Below are 19,012 nucleotides of genomic sequence, written 5' to 3' on the forward strand. Positions count from 1 at the left end.
CCCAGTCTGGTTTGTCCCTGCAGATCCTATAATCCCTTCTTTTAAATCAGAGATGCTTTTTTTTGGAGGGTGCACTGGTTTGTTTTGCCACAATGTACCATTATGCTGAGGTCATAGAAAAGGGAACCAACCAGTAGAGCAGCTCTGTGCTTGGAGCCGGGCACTGTGTGTAGCACTTTACCTGCATTCAGTCCAATGGAAATGTAACTGTAGGGGCGCCTGGGTGGCTCAGTTGGTTGGGCATCCGACTTCGGTTCAGGTCATGATCTTGTGGTCCGTGAATTTGAGCCCCGAGTTGGGCTCTGTGCTGACGGCTCAAAGCCTGGAGCCTGCTTCAGATTCTATGTCTCCCTCTTTCTCTGCCCCTCCCATGCTCATGCTCTGTCTCTCTGTCAAAAATAAATATATATAAAAAAGAAAGAAAGCAAAAAGAACTGTAACCATAAGCAGACCAGGCTGAAGGGTCTGAGAACAGGGCTTTCAAAGATGGTCAGATCTATGTCTGAATCCCACCTGTACTGTTTATTAGATGGGTAAAACTGAGCACATTCCCTAATTTTCCTGAGCCACAGTTCGTGTAGTTCTTAAGATGGCAGTGCCCTAATCTACTCCAGAGCTTATTGTAAGGATTGAAATGACCACGTATGAATGGTGTGTGTGATTGTATATGCAGAACCCCCCCCCCCCCCAAGCATACTGCCTAGGACATAGTGAAGACCCAGTAAATGGTGGCTTGAAAAATAGGTTGGTGTTATGCCAGTTTTATAGGTGAGAAATCTGGGACCCAGATGTGAATTTGCTCAATGTTGCATGGCTAATACATGGCAGTCCTTGGAGCTGAATGTATCTCAGACCCCCAAGTTGGTATACTTCCACAAAGGCAATTTGGGGACCTATTTATAAAAGACATGCTTATTGTAGAATTAAGAAAATAAAGGACAATATCAAGAATAGAAATCACCCTTAGTCTCACTGTATAACAAACATGTTAGCGTATTTTCATATAGTTTCCTTCTATGCAGTTTTTATTTTTTTATTTTTATTTTTTTAGAGAGAGAGCCAGCGTGAGTGGGGAGGGGCAGAAGCAGAGGGAGAGAGAATCTTAAGCATTCTCCACCCTGCCACATGCCTTGATGTCACAATTTGGGGATCATGACCTGAGCCAAAACCAAGAGTCAGACACTCAACCAACTGAGCCACCCAGGCACCCCTATGCACTTTGCATTTAACATACTCAGTTAAATACTACATATGCAATTTTGATTCCTACTTATTTGCTTTGCATCACATAAGCATTTTTCCACATCATGAAAACACTCTTGCATTTTTAATGGCTGCATAATATCCCACTATTTGGATGCAGCATAATTTGTTTAACCATCCCAGCATAGCACTTTTTTTTTGCCATTTGCACAGTTTTTGCTATTAAAAATTAACGTCTTTTATACAAATCTTTGCATCTCTGATGCTTTCTTCTAAAAATATCGTGGCAAATTCACAGCATATAGCAAAGCAGACAAAAACAAAACAAAACAAAACAGAATAAAGAACTGTCATGTAATCATCATCCAGCCTCAGTGATGATCACGCTTGGCTTATCTTGTTTTTTCCTCTCCCATTTATTTCAAATTTTGGGTTTCATGTTATTTGAGTATTGATTTTTTTGAAGCTGGATTCCTAACAGAATTACTGGGTCAGAGGATAGAATGCTTAGTAAGATTTTGGATTTATTTTGCTCGGATCACTTGCAGAAGGGTTATACAAATTTGTACTCTCACGAATTGTGCATGAGAGTGCTGGTCTTATTGCACCCCGGCCTGCATTAACTTTTAGTTATAACACACACACGCATTCACACAGACACACACCTCTTTTTTAACACACCTTTTGCCAACTTGGCAGGTGAAAGGGCTTTCTTTATATACATTTGTTTAATTGGTCTCTGGACTTACATTGAGAAGGCACCTGGTGACCACAGTGGAGTAAACCCTCCTGAAAAACCCCTAGGAAACACACTTGTACTTCCTGGGGACCCTAGCCAGGACCTGTGGGGTGGGGGATTCATTTTTCCTGCTATGCTGGGACCAGGGCAGGGAGGAGCTTGGGAAGAATGCTCACCTCATCCCATGGGCAGCCACCAGGGGTCAGGATGGGGCCAGAGATCCTGATGGTGGGAGCGAGGGTAAGAATGGCCAGCAGCCAGACCCTGCATTTCCTCTGTCTGACCACGGCTGGCTGCACACACAGCTCCCCTCTGCTCCTCAGATGGTGATTCCAGAATGTTCTGGATGGCTGTCCCCTGCCTGATCGCTCCTGCCTCTGGCTGCTCCAAGGTTTGACTTGCTAAAAAGAGAAAGGATGTTTGAGAATTCTATTCTGTTTCTCTCTCTACACACTGTGAGACCAAGTTCATCAGGAGCAGGGCTTTTTAACCAGAGGGCCATAGACTAAGGGACTCAAATAAAATGGGCAAGTGGGGCATGAATATCCATTCCCCACCCCTCCCTTGGGGAGAGGACAATATTTGTTTTGTGAGATTCTGAGAGGGAGATCCATGCCCCTCTAAGTCCAGCATTTTCTGGTACCCCCACATGCCTCCTAAGCCCATTTGCTTCCTGTGGGTGTTGTGAAGGGAACAGGTTAGTGTTGAAAACAGGGGTGGTCTTGGAGGTTATGCTAAGGGGTTGAACCTTCTGTATTATGCAGTGGAGCTGAGAGATAAGAGTCTGGGGGAGCCTGGGTGGCTCAGTCAATTGAGCGTCAAACTCTTTTTTTTTTTTTTGAAAGAGAGAGCAAGAGAGTGAGAGCCGGAGAGGGGCAGAGAGAGAGAGAATCCTAAGTAGGCTTTGCACTGTCAGTACAGAGAGCAATGTGGGGCTCGAACTAATGAACTGCAAGATCATGACCCAAGCTGAAATCAAGAGTCAAATGCTTAACCAACTGAGCCACCGAGGTGCCCCAAGCATTCGACTCTTGATTTTGGCTCAGGTCATGATCCCAGGGTCGTGGGATTGAGCCCCACATCAGGACCCACATTGAGCATGAAGCCTGCTTGAGATTCTTGATCTCTCTCTCTCTCTCTCTCTCTCTCTCTCTCTCTCTTTCTCTCTCCCCATCTGCCCACCCCTCTCTTTCAAAATGGGGAGGGGGGAGCTGAATTTTTCCTAGGGTGGGGTGGGGTGGGAGAAGGGAGGTGGACACTCTAACCATTTGAGCAGTCAACGGGGCTGCACTAGATTTGGGTACACACCGACGTACCCTGCCTCACACTTGTGTTTATGTGTGTTAAATGACTGGCATGGTGAGCAGAGGATCAGGGGAAGGAAGGCTGATCCCAGGCCAGTGGTGGCCAGTGGATCTTGGAATCTGTACCTCTGAGCCATGGGTGGCAACAGGGACAAGATGTCCAAGGGGGAGATAAACCAGTCAGGTTACTATCTGCCAGGGCACTGCTCTGAGTCTTACCTCAGCACTGCTGGCTCTCACAGCCCCTGCACCTGTGTGTCTGCAAGGTGGGGTTAGGGCCCCCTGGGATTCTCAGACCGGTGCTGGCTGGCCCCATGGGTGCAGCTGGGGTCTTGGAGAGGCTGAGAGTCAAGGCCAGAGTTATCCAGCACATCAGATATGAAGGAAAATTCATGAGCATTCCTAAATCCCACGTTAGTACTCCATTTTATTTCATAATAATGGTTTCAATTTGTATGTAAAGATAACCTAAAGATACAGCCAATTGTGATCATTACCCACATCCCTGTTTGGCAGCCATGGGAAGGGAAGGAGGCAACCGTTTAAACTACAATGATCATACTTATGTGCATACAGGACATTTGGCTTCAGGCTTCCTGGTGTCTGGTCTTCATTCTGGACTTAGCAGTTCACCCGTCTTATTTTCCAGGGCAGAATTTCACCTCTTGAGGCTGCAACTGCTTCTTCTCACAGAACTTCCTTATTAAATGGGGAACGAGCACATGTGAAAGGCACATTCACATCTAGTTGACTCTTTCTCTATGATGAAAATAGAGAAATTGAAAAAATATTTTAAAAGTGACATCTTCGAAGTAAACTGGGAACGACTGTTCAAAATGCTGTGTGCCAAGAATAAGTGCGGGGAGATTTCCACACCTGGGAAATTTGTTTTCAGGTAAAGAGGTTCCTCCTTCTGGCCTGGGGAGCCTGCAGGGGCCCCACCCTTTCCTCCCTTGCCGTTGTGTGAGGCCTCCTTCCAGACATGGCAGCCGCAGACCCGGTTCCTGCTGTTTACACTCCAGGTTCTCCCTGGCAAGGCTGCTCTTGGTAACCATAGAGACCAGGAGGTGCCCCTGCACTGAGTGTTAGGTGGAAGAGAACAAGGGCTTTCACACCAGGAGGTCACCCCCCCCCCCCATACCTCCCTAATGAATCTCTGTTTACACGAGCACATTTACCTGTCCCATCTGTTGTTTGACTCATAGCTTTCCAACCACCCTGGAATAGGTCGAGATGGTGCAGGCCGATCATCATGTGAGGCATGGAGAAGTTGAAGGCGATTTCACCCTTCAGTGCAGACTAAGCAGCCAGCATGTCCCTGTTCCGTGGTGTGGATTACTCGCCAAGCAAAACACGGGGCTGTATGCCTAGGTCAGCTCTAGAATTTCTTATGTGGTATTATTTGTGGTTGTGCTGCCCTCCACCCCCTACCCTTGGCTTTGGAGGGCAGGGGCCCCAATTCAGTGCTAAGCAAAGCCTGAGGAGCAATAAGAAGCCAAAGGCAGTCACATGACCTCCGGTGTTGTTAGCCCCTTCCCAGGTCCCCCTGGGCTACTGGGTTCTCTGGATTTGTTCTAAAATTCAAAGCTCAAGCTACTCCAGCCAAATCCCCATGCTGGTGAGGAGGAGGCAGTCAGGGAGAGGGGAGATGAGGTGTGGGGGCGCAGCAAAGCTGTGACGAGCTGAGGACTGTTCCTTATGCTAGGCTCCAATGGCGTGGGAATCTGCTGCAGAAAGGAGAGGGAATGTTGGTGGGAGGCAGACAAAGAAGCCCAAAGCACTAAAGGTTGGGACAAACCTCTAGCAGCTGTGGTAGCTACGACTGGGCTGGACCCCCCTCCCTTTGGAATGCATTCGTACTAGTAAAACCCATTATCCGATGGGTTTGGGATGTGGCCAGCTTAGGGTGAGAAGGGCAGAAGGGTGGGGGTCCCTGTAGGAGACAGGGGTGGAGTGAGGGTAAGGGGTGAAGTCACTTGACATTCAAATGTCCAGTAACTCCTCATGATAGACACGACTTGGATGTTAGGCGTGAGCTTGACCACAGGCTCCACACAGGTAGCTGGGGCCCTTGACAAGGCTGCAGGGGCCTCTTCCCAGCAGCCTCGGTGTCTGAACAGGCTCTGGAGTCTGTAGATCGTGTGTTTTGGGGAAAGTTGTGTGACCTCTCTGAGACTCAGATTTATTATCTATTAAGTTGGACATAGTCTTGCCTCACGAGTGTGAATAGAGTTAAGCTGCACGGCCCGGGGAAGAGCCTGGCAGAGTGGTTGCCACAAGCCTGGTCCAGCAGTCCTTGCTCCGGACCTCCCCTTCCTTCCTGGCCTCTCGCTCCTGCCACTTAGAGGCCATGCAGCTAATACACAGCTCTCTGCCACAGCTTCTGGGCCAGGAGCTTCGTACCCAGCCCCTGTGGTCTCCCAGAGCCTTTGGCTGGTTGTGTCTAGTCTCCAGGACTCTGCCTGGGGCTCTGGAGCAGGAGGCTGGACACAGAGCCACAGACCTTTGGGAATCCGCAAGGCTGGCATCTCCAAGCTCTGGAGAAGGAACCTTTCCCTGCCTCTTGGCAGGGTAGAAACTGGCTCCAGTCTCTGGTCCAAATAAGCCACTTCAAGGTTTCATTCTCATTGGACCCAGGGCTAGACTGGGCCTCTCTTCTCTGTTACCTAAGAGGGAAGGAGATAGGGATTGGCTGTGAACCTGGCCCTGCTCTGACCATGTAGGACCTGAGCTTGCCAGAAAAAAAGGCCCTGTTTGGAGGTGGGACGGGGAGAAGTTAAAGAGCCCTCGACTCCCTGCACCATTCTGCCAACCCTGGCCCTGTTTATCTTCACCTGAGACTGAGACTAGGTTGCCAGTCCTGACCCAAACTGAAGCCAGTGATTTTGGGCTGTAGAGAAGTCCTTTGTCTGGCAGGGCAGACATTCCAAGAGTGCATCTGTGAGAGGTGGAGAAAAAGCCCTCAGTTAGAGGGCAAACCAGAAGGGGCTAACAAGAGAGATTTGTGCCAACAGCAGACAGAGCTCTCTAGGCGCAATTAACAAAAGATTCAAGCTCCAAGTCCTTATCAGAGACTCTCCTGTGGCTTTCTTCATTAAGTTTTACACACGGTAGTTGCTGAATGAATGACAGCATTAGAGGCACAGCCAGAAGAGAAGGGAAAACAGTGGGAGAAAACACTTATGGAGAGAACAGGCCTGTGTGCAGCCTGGGCCGTGGGACAGGTGGGAAGCATTGCAAGCATAAGGCAACTGTGTGCTAGGGGGCCCTGTGTAGGCCAAACGTGGCACAGAGTCAGTGTCCTAGTCTTCATGGGTCAGATGTCACATATTGCAGGATTGCCTGGTTTACCACACTACTGTCTCATGGTTGGGGTGTAGACAACTCTGACCTATAGCTTTTCTTCTATTATTCTTGGTACCCAGCCAGTTGAGCACCAGCCTGTATTTGTGGGGTTTGACTTTTATTCCTATCTATAGTAATATTGTTCTAAGAATGGAGGGATCATCTCAACCCCCTATAGTGTCTTTTCCACACACTAGTCACTGTCAACCTTTTACAGTGAATATCAGATACATCACTTCTCTGCCCAAACCCTATTCTTTTTTTTTAAAAGAATTTTTTTTCAATGTTTTTATTTATTTTGGGGACAGAGAGAGACAGAGCATGAACGGGGGAGGGGCAGAGAGAGAGGGAGACACAGAATCGGAAACAGGCTCCAGGCTCTGAGCCATCAGCCCAGAGCCCGACGCGGGGCTCGAACTCACGGACCGCGAGATTGTGACCTGGCTGAAGTCGGACGCTTAACCGACTGCGCCACCCCGGCGCCCCTCAAACCCTATTCTTATCCTCCCCTTCAGTCCATCCACTCTAGCTACACTGGCTTCCTTGCTGTTTCGTGAATGATACCACGCACCTGACTCTGCCTTAGTGTTTCCTGCTGTCTAGAACATTCTGTACTCTCCCACTTCCTTCAGGCCTTTGCTCACTTACTGCTTTATCATCTTTTGCCCGACCTGGCCTGATATGAAACACCCCATCCCACATTCCCCAGCCTCCTCACCTTGTTTTGTTTTGTTTTGTTTTCCAGAGCACTTGTCATCATCTGCCCTTTTGTGTTTCTTTCTTGATTACCTGTCTCCCTCCACAGGAATGTAAGCTCCTCCTTGAAGGAATAGACTTTTTAGTTTAGTTTTTATTTTTTTTATTTTTTAAAAGTTTATTTATTTATTTATTTATTTTGAGAGAGAGGAAAAGAGAAAGAATCTCAAGCAGGCTCCACACTGTCAGCATGGAGCCTGACAGAGGGCTTGGACCCACAAACCATGAGAGCATGACCTGAGCCGAAATCAAGAGTCGGACGCTTAACCGACTAAGCCACCCCTAATTTAATTTTTAAAAAGATTTTATTTTTAAGTAATCTTTGCACCCAGTGTGGTGCTCAAACTTACAACCCAGAGATCAAGAGTTGTACATTCTACTGACTGAGCCAGCCAGGTGCCCAGAGGAATAAGTTTTTAAAAACTCACTGTTGTGGGTGCCTGGGTGGCTTAGTCGTTTGAGCATCTGACTCTTGGTTTCCGGTCAGGTCATGATCTTGTGGTTTGTCAGTTCCAGCTCTGCATCTGGCTCTGCACTGACAGTGCAGAGCCTGCTTGGAATTCTCTCTCCCCTCCCCCCGCTCCCACCCCCCCCCCTCTGCCCCTCTCCCACACCTGCTCGCTCGCTCACTTGCTCTCTCTGTCTTTCTCTCAAAAATAAGATAAACATTAAAAAGAAATAACTCACTACTATATCCTTAGCACCTAGAGTAGCACTTGGCACATAAGAGGTGCTGAATAAACATTTGCTGAATTAATAAGTCATGAAGACTTTGAAAACACCCCTCTTGCAGGGTGTTCCTGGCTGCCATACTATGGTTAGTCCTCTGCAGGGGCTGAGAGGTGGCCATTGGCAATCTGCTTGTGTTTGCCTATCCATAAGGGTGTTACCGGACAAGGGGCCATTGCCCAATGCCCAGTAAGCCAAACACCCACACGGATTTTGTGGCACCACATCAGACACTTCCCTCAAGCTGCCTGCCCTTCACAGTCTCCCAAGAGGAGGCCGAGTCTTTCTCTAGCTTGTTCCTACCCCCGCCATCCCCAGGGGCTGCTTCTGGAAGGTCTGGCCATTCTTCCTGCTCCTCTAATCATCAGCCTCTTCTCATGCTCCTCTCTCAGGGTCAGTGACTCCTGCTCACCATTCCCAAACATTTTTTCCCTTTCATTCCTTTTTTAATGTGTATTTATTTTTGAGAGAAAGAGAGTGCACATGAGAGGGGAGTATCAGAAAGAGGGAGACAGAGAATCTGAAGTGGGCTCCACACTGTCAGTTCAGAGCCCCGAACACACCAACCATGAGATCACCACCTGAGCCACTCAGGCACCTCTTCCCTTCAGTTTCGAGACACACTTACTTTGCCTCTTGCCTATCTGGCTCCTTTTCAGCTTTCTTTTCCTCTTCCCACCCCTAAAACAGGATTTCTGTGTCAGTCTGGACCCATCCAGGAAAATGAGCCCACACAAGGCACTCCGTATAGGCTGTGTGTGCAGGGAATGGCCAGTCCAGTGTTGGAGGGCTGGAAGAGCAAAGGTAGGCACTGTGGTGACCGGATGTGGTGACTACAGGAAGCACTATTACCCCGGGCTGGAGGAACAGAGAGAAGAGGTGGTGTCACCAGAACCCCTGGGCCCAGAGGAGCAGCCTCCCAAACCACAGAACAAGGAGGCGCTGTGACTCCTGTGTGGGTCTTTGGTGGCATGCACTTGGTGACTGTGCTGGTGTCTCTAAGGAGGTGCCCTTCAGTGGCTGTTAACGCCTAAATTGGGAGCCAGAGCAGGGCAAGCTACAGCTCCTAGGCCAAGTCTGGCTGCCACCTATTTCTCTATGACCCATGAGAATCTTTTTTTACATTTTTATTTAAAAAAATTTTTTTTAAGTAAGCTCTATACCCAACATGGGGCTTGAACTCAGGACCCCAAGATCCAGAGTCACATGCTCTACCGACAGAGCCAGCCAGGTGCCCCAAGACTGAGTCTTTATAAGATTTGTGATCATTTTCCTCCTCTTTCCCTTCCCAGAACCATCATCTGGGGTTGAGCCATTACCTTTTTCCTAGGCTACAAATATGGCCTAATTACGGACACTACTCCACGTGAGTTTCAGTCTAGTTCACCCCCTCGTAGTCACCAAGTTCATCTTTTGAATCATCATGTTCAAAGGTCCTCCCAGCTTCCTTTCGTATGGGTTGGCCAGGCATTTACAGCTTTCCATATAGTCCAAATGACTACAATTTGGTTTCCCAACTTTGTTTTCTATTTCTTCCTTTCCTATACTTTGATATACACCTTTCCCCCCACCCCAGGTTCTGTGCCCTTTACACTCTCCCCTTTGTGGGAATGGATTTGGTACCCATGAAAATTAGTTCAGCTATGAGTGACCGAAAACCCAGTGTAAGGGGCCTGTTGAGATTGTACTGGATCCCCTTGGACCTGTTTATCATTTCCCACAGCTTCTGCATATGCAGAGGGCCTGGGAGCAACCTTTAGCTTGAATTAGTGAGGAAGGACAAAAGCCCAGTCCCTTGTCTCAAATTAAGACAAACTCTGAGGTGTAATTTGTGCTCCGAAGCTCCCTTTCAGGATCAGCCTGAGGCTGGCACTTTGCTTGAAAGCACACCCTTATTTTCCCCTTTCCTGTCTTGCTTCCCACACTCCTTTACTTGTTCCTCCTGGGAACATTTAATAGTTTACTTGCAAGTGAAGCCTGGTCTCAGGATCTGTTTCAGGCAGCCCACCCTAAGACATAAACACAACAGCAGCTTAAACAAGACCACGGTAGGTCTCATATGGTCTTTATGATTTTCATGGACCCGGACTGATTCAACCCTATAGTGCAGCATTCTCAATGTGTAGCTTCCTCTTAGGTCAAAGGTAGCTGCTCCAGCTCATTATGAAAAGAACAGCTTTAAATCCAAATGACAGCCCTGCCTTAGTTTAAAGCTAAAGTTCTCTTTTCTGCTTATTATGGATCTTTGATTAGAAATACAATTGCTGAGAAGTCTGTTTTGCTTGCTGTTTGCTACGAGCATTGTGAGGCCTTTCCTGAATGTAACCCGCTGTGTAGTAGAATGGGTTGTAAACCTTCCTAAATGTAGTCTGATATGTGATGGAATGAGTGATTGTACATAAACTAACCGGCATTTCTCGCTTCTGTAAACCTGCTTGCTTAGCACATTCCTCACCTAGCCTACCCCCTTTCCCCTTCCCCCTTTTTTCTCCCACCACAAGTAACGGACAAAGCCTTCCCGCCAAAGGACAGACAAATGACGCCCAATCAGAGAACAACAAATGTCCTTACTTTAAAATCAACTAATCAGGCCCCTCATAATTTGAAACCTCCCCTGTGCTATTTGTCTCTGTCTATAAAAACGCTGTACCAACCCTGATCGTGGCCTCTTGCGTCACCAGCGAGGAGTGCGCAGAGGACCAGGTTCGAACCTGCAATAAACGAGCCTTGCCGCTTGGCTTTGACTTACGACTCTGGTGGACTTTTGTGGGAGGTTTCGGAACTTCGGGCATTACAATTAAGTTCACATTCTAGCCAGCAGGAGGGAGAGAAAGAAAGGAAGAGCATGCCTCCTGCTTTGAAGAATACTTCCTAGAAATTGAATACCTCACTTCTGCTATATCCTTTTATCCAGAATTTGGTCATGTGGCCATGCCTGGCTGAAAGGGAGGCTGGGAAATGTAACCTTTATTCTGGGTGTCCAGTTGCACAGCTAAAATTTGGGGGGCATGATTACTGATGGAACAGATATTAGGGGACAACGAATCATCTCAGTTACCCCCAACTTCTTATCTCTGCCTGTCCAGATTGTTCAAAAGTCAGTACAAATGCCATTTTCTTCATGGATTCTTCTGTTAAGAAACAAAATTCAACTGAGTAAATTTGAAGATCGAATTGGCTTATTGAAGGATTCATGAATCAGGCAGCATCTCATCTAGCAAGTAGAGGAGAGCTCCACTGAGCTAAACAAAAGAAGGGTTTTCAAAGGCATAAGAAAAAAAGAAGAAAGGAATTTATTAGCAAGGAGTGCATTGTTTAGGCAATGTTGCCCTCCTAAAGGGAGGGGAAGGGAGCCATCAGGAAATTTTCTAGTATTGGCCAGGAAATTCTTTGTTGATTGGTTAAACATTACATTCCTGGAGGGTTAAAAGTGCAGTTAGGTTAGGCTTTAAGTCTTGGCTTACTGACTTGGGGCCTTAACCTGATTGATGCCGTTTGGGTCCTGTGTTTTGTTTTGTTTGTTTTTTTTTTTTCAACGTTTATTTATTTTTGGGACAGAGAGAGACAGAGCATGAACGGGGGAGGGGCAGAGAGAGAGGGAGACACAGGATCGGAAACAGGCTCCAGGCTCTGAGCCATCAGCCCAGAGCCCGACGCGGGGCTCGAACTCCCAGACCGCGAGATCGTGACCTGGCTGAAGTCGGACGCTTTAACCGACTGCGCCACCCAGGCGCCCCTTGTTTTGTTTTTTAATGTTTATTTATTTTTGAGAGAGAGAGAGGAAGAGAGAGTGCAAGCAGAGGAGGGGCAGAGAGAGAGAGAGGGAGACAGAGAATCCCAAGCAGGCTTCACACTGCCCAACGTGGGGCTGGAACTCAGTAACCATGAGATCGTGACCTGAGTTGAAGTTGGACGCTTAACCAACTGAACCACCCAGGTGCCCCTGTGGTTTTCTTTTTAACGTAGCCCTACTTGAGGATAAAATTACTCTTTTTTCCCTCAACAAAAGTGCATCTCTGGGGAGTGGCTGGCTGGTTCAGTTGATAGAGCATGTGACTCTTAATCTCAGGATTGTGAGTTCAAGCCCCATGTAGGGCATGGAGGCTACTTAAAAAAAAAAAAAAGTGCATCTGTCATACCTTGTCTTAATGAAAAGATATTTTATTTTCTCAGGAAGTAGAGATGCTTATCTTACTTTTAGTAGCTTTTATTACATACCTTAATTAGAATTCTTAACCCTTAGAAACCTTAATTTCTAAGTGAAAACTAGTAAGTAAGTGGTACACCTGGCTGGCTCAGTCGGTAGAACATGAGACTCTTGATCTCAGGGTTGTGCACGCTGGGCATGGAGCCTACTTAAACAAACAAACAAATAAATAACAAGAACAACCACTAAAGAAGTAAGTAATTGTGAACTGCCTGTTATACTGATGAGGTTTTGGGGTGATGATGGGGTTTGGAGCTTTGACCAAGAAAAAATTCTTGATGTCTTTGGTGCAAAGATTTTATTGAAGTGGGGATGGGGGGAGTGGAGGGGAACAAGAGTTGCCCTGGGGTTGTGGAGAGTGGCTCATTATATACTATGGGGCTGGGGGAGGCAAAGACAAGAGGAAGTTTCCAAAGAAACTTTCACATGCTAAAGACTCAGATTATTGGAGGCCTAGCTATTGTCAAGCTAAGGTTGTTTTTCCCTCTAGCAAAGCATTAACATTAAGACAGTAGGGAGTTCCTGGAGAAATGTTTTACTCTGCCTGCCTCAAGTATTTGTCAATGGGCTGCAGGTTATAAGGAAATTTAATTTTATCTGCCATTTCCTTCTTGCCTCTGTTCCCCACATCACTATGGAGGGGAGGGTGATGTTGGGGTTCCAGGAAACTGAGTCTATAGGTTTCTGGAGATTAGGCTATTGATAAGATTGCCTTTTTCTTATAATTTACCAAGACATTTGTAGACTGATGGAGACTCTGTCAGTTTAACCATGTTTTCTTTCCTTTCCTTTGTTTTGGGCAGCCAGGAGTGCCTGAGGAATACCATACATATTCTACCTGGGGGGAGAGAGTGGTGTGCTAGCTTGTACTTTGTCCTCAGCCCGCCTTATGCTCCCTCACCAATACCAGCATTCTTTAAATTTGCAAATGTATAAATACCTTTCATAATTTTTAGAAACATTTGTCTTTTAAAAATTTCCTAATATAGCACTAACACATCCCAATATCTTTTAGTTTCCCTGTAATAAGAAGTCAAAAGTAGATAGCCCATGTTCAGTAATTGTGATGAAGTTCTCGTGTGATGGCGGGGCGGGGGGGGGGGGTGGTTTCATGGGGTCCAGAGCTTATGGTCAAGAAAGAATTCTTGAGGACATCTTTGGTGCAAAAATGGTGATTTTATTAAACCATGGAGACAGGACCCATGGGCAGGAAGAGCTGCACTGGGGTCGTGAAGGGTAACTCATTATATACCCTCAGGTTGGGAGAGGGTCAGGGATTAAGTAAATCTCTTCCTTTTGGAAGCAAGGTTTCCTGGACCTCGAGGGGCTAGCTGTTGCTAGGGAAACACCATTTATCACCATTTAATAAAACCCCAGTCATGAGACCCCTCAGATGCATATGGGGGGCATGGGGCATAAACTTGGAGCTTGATTGCCAGCATATATCCTGGGGTAGTTGAGATAAAGGAAGTAGATTTACAGGTCTCAAGGACTTGTCAATGGACTATAGGCAGTAAGGGAATTTAATTTTTCATTTGCCTTAGTTTCCCACATCACCATGGCAAGCACTTAAACCCCTTTCCTTTGTTCTTGGGTAGCTAGGAGTGTCAGAGGAATATCACACGGATTCCACCTGGGGGTGGGGTGCCAGCCTGTATTTTGCCCTCAGCTTGCCTCATGCTCCTACATCAATTAATGATTTATTATTTTATCTTCTTGGGAAATGGTCCTGAGATGGGGATATTCAATGATGTTAAATGAACTCACCACTTAACTTTTAAGTTTTAGGTTAGCAAAGATTTTAGGTTACTAAAAAGATTTGGGGAAACTATTTAAGTAGACATAAATTTTTTTTACATTTTTTTTTCAACGTTTATTCATTTTTGGGACAGAGAGAGACAGAGCATGAATGGGGGAGGGGCAGAGAGAGAGGGAGACACAGAATCGGAAACAGGCTCCAGGCTCTGAGCCATCAGCCCAGAGCCTGACGCGGGGCTCGAACTCACGGACCGCGAGATCGTGACCTGGCTGGAGTCGGACGCTTAACCGACTGCGCCACCCAGGCGCCCCTAAGTAGACATAAATATTGCTGAAAAGTTCATTGATAAACTTTTATGTTGCTTACATCTATTTAATTCACTTGTTTTTAAGAATTGTTTAGGTTACTGTGGTGCCTGGGTGGCTCAGTCGGCTAAGCGTCTGATGCTTTATTTTGGCTCAGGTCATGATCTCATGGTTGTGGTATTGGGCCCCCCACACTCCCAGCCGGGGTCTGCTCTGACAACTGTGGAGCCTGCTTGGGATTCTCTCTTTTTCTGCCTCTCCCCTACATGCACACACATGCCTCTCTCTCTCTCTCTCTCTCAAAATAAATAAACATTAAAAAAAAAAAAAAGAATTGTTTAGGGCACCTGGGTGGCTCAGTTGGTTGAACATCCGACTTCAGCTCAGGTCATGATCTTGCAGTTCACGAGTTCAAGCCACACACCGGGATCGCTGCTGTCCCCCTCTTTCTGCCCCTGCCCTGCTTGCACTCTCTTACTCTCAAAAATAAATAAACATTGAAAAAAAGAGAGAATTGTTTAGATTGCACACAAAAGCTTTATTAAACTTTAGACAAAATCAGTCATTATCCCAAGCTATTTTTTTGGCAGATCTTATAAGAGATAACATGAACTTATTTGGCTAGTAAACTCAAGTGGAAAAGAAGTTTTATATTTGATGTTAACTCTAAAGACATGCCTGTTTTAATTAAACCAATGAGTTTAAACTTTAATTTACTTAAGATTATCCTAGATCGCGTTGTTACGCCCAGAATTCGTGATCCCCAAAGACCACTAGGGAGCCAAGTCCGATGCAAAAGCAAAAGAGTCTTTATTCGAGCTAGCTCGAGCTCAATCCCATACCTGCACCGACGCAGTGGTGAGATACCGGAGAGAGAGAGCGAGTTTCAAAAGCACAAAGGTTTTATAGGGGTCTAGGGACAGTTGGTGAGGTAATGGCTGTGGCCTCAGCTGATTGGCTGGGGAAGGGTCGAAGTCCTATTACGCAAGTCGCTGGCGTGTTTTGATCAGGAAGTTTGAATGGGTGAGTGGGAGGTTACTCAAGGGGAGGAGGCGTGGTCTAGGTGAAGGACACAGAACAAGATGGAGTCGGCCAGCATAGGCCCGTCCTTTCAACGTGAACTTGAAAGACATTTGGATTAGTTTCTATCTTTTTGAGAATTTTATTTTATTTTATGTTTAAAATTCTTTTTTAACATTCATTTAATTTTGAGAGACAGAGCACAGGTGGGGGAGGAGCAGAGAGAGAAGGAGACACAGAATCCGAAGCAGGCTCCAGGCTTTGAACCATCAGCACAGAGCCTGGCGTGGGGCTTGAACTCATGAACCACGAGATCATGACCTGAATCGAAGTCGGATGCTCAACTAACTGAGCAACCCAGGTGCCCCTTTTTGAGAATTTTAGAACCTTCAAGTCTTACAAGCGCTTACTTTCAAACCAACTAGAGCTCTTTAGAAATTAATTTTAGTAATGCCATCCAGAGGTAGAACAAGACCTCACATGTACAACATATGTATATAGACAAACACACAAACACATAGACAGATATAAAGACCTTCTAGTTACTAATATTTGTGGATAAGATTTTTGAAGATTTGTATGTGTCTTTGGACAATGAATCTTAAGGAGGCTGTGCTAGCATTTGGAGACCACAGCCCTTTTAGAAGTTTGTGTTTTAAAAAGGCCTTTTCCCTCTTTTCTCCTTCGGTCTCAGGTGATTGTGGGCTGTGTTTACATATCCTTTTTTTAAAAAACCTTTTTTTAAAATGTTTATTTATTTTTGAGAGAGACAGAGACAGAATACGACTGGGTTAACAATGTGAGTGGGTTAGGGGCAGAGAGAGAGGGAGACACAGAATCTGAAGTAGGCTCCAGGCTCCGAGCTGCCAGCACAGAGCCTGACGGGGCTAAAACTCACGAACTGTGAGATCACAACCTGAGCCAAAGTCGGACACTCAACTGACTGAGCCACCCAGGCGCCCTTGTGTTTACATTTCAAAGACGTGATAATGGATAGAGAAAGAATAGAAGTTCTTCAAGAATGACTTTGGTTTGCTAAGGCCAATGATTTCCAAGTCTTTTGCACTCAACAAGGTAAGTTTTGGGATTTGTAAAGCAGTAGGTGAATTTTGAATTGCCTCCTAGAGCTGATTTTTGTTTTGTCAAAGATTTGTTGCTCTCACATACTCAAAGAATCGGGTTGTAATTTAAATACTATCATATCCAATGACATTATCTTCAATTTGCTTCTTTCCCTCTGGGTACCTAATTTTAATTTTAAATATTTCAGGCAATATTGAATAACCCTGCTTGGATCCAAAAAGATGGTGCAAAGGATATTAACTTCTCAAAACTCGGAGTCATTTCCAAGGATAGCCAAAAGAAAGAACCAACAATCTGCAAATTCCAAGCCAGCAGAAAGCCAAGTCCAGTTATGCAAACAAGAAGGCAATAACTATTGTCGGGAGAGGAAGAATAAATAATGGGTCTGGATTTGCAAAGGGAGGGATGTGACATTTTATTTTCCTCTCTGGACTGGGTGCTCCAGACAGAAATTTAGAAGAATTGATTCTGGTAAGCATTTTTACCTTTGGCTGGCCTTTGCCAGTTTTTCCAGGATCCCCTCTGCAAGATCTGGTATCTACCAGCATTTCCCCTTGGCTGTTTAAAGGAATAATATAGCAGTTTACCAGGAAATCCTTCAGTTTGGACAACACTAGAAGGGGTTCAAATGAGGCCTCCCTTGAAGGTAGATATGGGGGATTTTTGTTGTAAAGCCATGAACTTGGCAGATTTTTGTTTATGGTTGTGTAGTCTTTTCAGAGTGGAAAAACAAATCAGACAATGAATACTTGAAGGAAGGAAGAGGGGAGCAGTCTTTTCCCTTATGTGCCTTTTATATCTTTACTTTTTCTTTAGCCTTTTGCAATGAATCTTTCAATAAAACTGCTTTGGAATTTTGAAGTCTTTGGAGGAGTGTGCTTGCCAATTTAAATGGGTATTCCATTCTGTTTAATTTGGGAACCCTTGCTTTCAAGTGCATGTCTTAAATGATGGAATGGAAACGTTCCCCATAAAGCCCATTATAATTCCATGTTATTTTTAGTAAAAATTTCCATCTTGCTAGACATCCACAGATTCTAAAATGCTGGTCCTTAGACACAAAATAAGCAGGTGTGCCAGATAGGAGCTGGCCGTGGAGGGGCGTTGGGATTTGTGGGGTGTTTATAGTGTGCCTCATTACATGGAAACTTTCTTGAGATTGGCAGATGGCCTAGTGTCAATCTAACCCGTTTAATCAGCTTATCCTAACATAGGAATCTGAGTTAGGTGACAAGTGTTCTAATAGCTCTTAAATGCCCAACCTGAGCCCACCGAATTTTGCAGCTTTTGGCCTCTGAGATCCCCACTAGCGGTGGCTTTTATTTACACAAGAGAAGCAAACATGTGCAAACAAATCTTAACTCACCTCAGTCACCAAAACATGTCATTCAGACTGTCCAAGAGAAGACCATGCAATTGTGAACGTAGACTAACCCAGCTGACTCCATTATGGAAGACTACAGACAGGAAATGGGGAAAGGGCTAATGCAGCAAACCCCAGTAAAGGGTAACTCTGGGCTGGAACTAGGACAGGGTTCCAACGTGGAATTATGGACTGAACCAAGGGTTAAGGAATGACACTCTGTTAGAGGCTCCTGTCAGTCTACACTGACCTGTTAATCCTGGGCTGGAAAGCGAATGAGATCGGTAGCCCAAACACAACAAGAGGATTTGAAACCCAGAGGACTTACCAAGGGCCTCATGGGGAGAAAGACTGAACTCAAAATGTTTCCTGGGGCACCACCCCTGTGTTTCTCATTGTCCTCAAATGCTGTCACAAGTTTGCATTAGATCTCAATGCTGCCGCCAATCTGTTAAAATACAAAATTCAGGGGTGCCTGGGTGGCTCAGTCGGTTGAGTGTCCGACTTAGGCTCAGGTCATGATCTCATGACTTGTGAGTTCTAGCCCCTCATCAGGCTCTGTGCTGGCAGCTCAGAGCCTAGACCCTGCTTCGGATTCTGTCTGTCTTTCTCTCTCTGCAACCCCCCTACCCACTCTTTCTTGGTCAGAAATAAACATTAAAAATAAATAAAATAAAATATAAAATTCAGCTGAGTGAATTTGAAGACCTTATTAGCTTTATTAAATGATTCACAAATGGACAGCATCCCATCTAGCACGTAGAGGGGGCTCTGAGGACAAGTACAAAATGGAAGGTTTTTATAGAAGCAGGGTGGGTCAAGAATGTTGCTAGCAAAATAAAAGAATTGTTTCAGGCCTGATAGCCTCCCCATAGGGGGACCAGCAGGGGGTCTTATCATGCAGATTACCTCAATTTGGTAGGGGGCAGAGAAGGAGAGAGCCCACGAGGCAGATTCACTGATACTGATCAGAAAATCCCTGACTGATCTGGTAAGACTACATTTCTGGTAGAGGTTAAAATTCCAGTTAGGTCAGGTATTAAGCCCTGGTTTGCGGCCCAAGTGATGCCATTTGGGACCTGAGGTTTTCTTTCTAACAGTTCCCTGAACTTCAGTGAAAAGTTACAACCCCTGAGCAGAACCTCATGCCACTTTGAGTGTCCCTCACTTGTGGTACTTATATTTTGCTACTTTGCTTC

General features: G+C 45.8%; 3 long non-coding RNA genes across 4 annotated transcripts; 1 reads left to right on the plus strand and 2 right to left on the minus strand.

The window, feature by feature from the left end:
• Positions 1 to 339: 339 nt before the first annotated feature.
• LOC122468912 lies at positions 340 to 6,074 on the minus strand. 2 transcript variants are annotated; one of them, XR_006293348.1, is made up of 4 exons: positions 4,425 to 6,074; positions 3,821 to 4,324; positions 2,119 to 2,343; positions 340 to 389 (listed from the first exon to the last, which is right to left on the minus strand). It is a non-coding gene; the product is annotated as an uncharacterized LOC122468912 (long non-coding RNA). The 2 variants fall into 2 exon arrangements; XR_006293347.1 differs by lacking the exon at positions 340 to 389 and having other exon boundaries at positions 399 to 2,343; positions 3,821 to 4,005; positions 4,123 to 4,324; positions 4,425 to 6,072.
• LOC122468913 lies at positions 4,034 to 17,311 on the plus strand. The gene is made up of 3 exons (XR_006293349.1): positions 4,034 to 4,141; positions 4,452 to 4,617; positions 16,638 to 17,311. It is a non-coding gene; the product is annotated as an uncharacterized LOC122468913 (long non-coding RNA).
• LOC122468914 lies at positions 7,324 to 14,729 on the minus strand. The gene is made up of 2 exons (XR_006293350.1): positions 14,695 to 14,729; positions 7,324 to 7,411 (listed from the first exon to the last, which is right to left on the minus strand). It is a non-coding gene; the product is annotated as an uncharacterized LOC122468914 (long non-coding RNA).
• Positions 17,312 to 19,012: the final 1,701 nt, after the last annotated feature.

This window comes from Prionailurus bengalensis, chromosome B3 (assembly GCF_016509475.1).
Source record: "Prionailurus bengalensis isolate Pbe53 chromosome B3, Fcat_Pben_1.1_paternal_pri, whole genome shotgun sequence".
NCBI lineage: Eukaryota > Metazoa > Chordata > Mammalia > Carnivora > Felidae > Prionailurus > Prionailurus bengalensis.